Source organism: Crocuta crocuta, unplaced genomic scaffold, assembly GCF_008692635.1.
Source record: "Crocuta crocuta isolate KB4526 unplaced genomic scaffold, BGI_CrCroc_1.0 scaffold95, whole genome shotgun sequence".
Lineage (NCBI taxonomy): Eukaryota > Metazoa > Chordata > Mammalia > Carnivora > Hyaenidae > Crocuta > Crocuta crocuta.
The window spans coordinates 15002785-15004123 of NW_027530971.1; positions in this window are offsets into that span (position 1 = coordinate 15002785).

Sequence of the window (1339 nt, forward strand, 5' to 3'; positions counted from 1 at the left end):
TGTGCTATCTGAGAGGTCCCGCTGAAGCCCTCCCACGGCTCCCACGTCTTCAGGGTGAAGCAGTTTCAAGCAAGATCCTTTATGATTGGAGCCCTGGACACCAGAAACTTGAACTTCATTATCGTTTTCCAGTTCCTGAGACATTCCAGGCACTTTCTCTGCAGGCTATTGCACTTGCTGTGTTTTCTGCTTGAAAAGCCTCCGTCCCTAACTACCCCCTCCTTTTTTTTTTTTTTAAGTTTATTTATTTAAGTAATTTCTACACCCAGTGTGGGGCATGAACCCATGACCCTCAGATCAAGAGTCTCATGCTCTTCTGACTCAGCCAGCCAGCTTTCCCCAAACTTTTATTTAAGTTTTATTTATTTATTTTTTAGTAAATATCTATACCCAACATGGGGCTCGAACTCATGACCCCAATGTCAAGAGTCTATGCCACGTGCCCCAGCCCAACCCCCTTTCTTAACTCCGTTTCATCCTGTAGGTCTCCAGCCCTCTTCTGAGCATAAACCAAGCACTAAGAAAACTGCCAGGCTTTCCCACCAGATTATGATGTCTGGGAAAGCCGTGGCCACATGCACATTATTTTCTGGCATACTTGTCATTATTGAATGAGTGAACATCCTCACCCATCAGTGACTTTGCCACTCGCTCAGGGATTGAACACGTTTTTTGAATGGATAAATGAAACAAGGAAGATCACTCTACCATTTGCACCCCAGGAAAAGATTCTTAGAATGCTCTTCCCTCCCTCTTTTCTTCAAATTCCTTAAGTGAGTTTTTGAAAAGGGACCTAGTCCAGGCAGAGAGCCAGTAAGGGGGCTTCTGGAATTTGCAGGGCCTGGGGGAGGTGGCTTCAGTATATTAGGCAGAAACTACTTGTCCTGGGTTGGTAGAGGCCTCTGGAGCCTGGGGAACAGAGGGTGGAGCGAAGGAGGCCTCCAGCACTCCGGAGCAATTGCTATAAAATAAACTCCATAATCAGGTAAATGCATTCGTGTGGGGGGATGGTTCTCGTGCAGCTGCGGACGTCCAGGCCGGAGGGGACCTGTCTAATCTCAAAGTAATGAAAACGTGGGTCCAATTACGATGGAGGGCCGAGGCTTGGGCCATGGCCGGAGTTTGGGAGCTGGGCCTCTGGCAGCGGAATTAGAACATTTAAGCTGTCAGGCTGAATCCGGGAGAGGCCTGATTACCTGGTCCGCGAAGGGGCCGCTTTGGTTTGGTGTCGAGTATAATTTCCTGGCCGCCAGCCGTGAAGCCACTGGCCACCTTCTCTCCCCTGCTACGGGGGTCCAGGCCCTGTCTTTCTGACCTCCACCCCACCCCCCCGTAACCC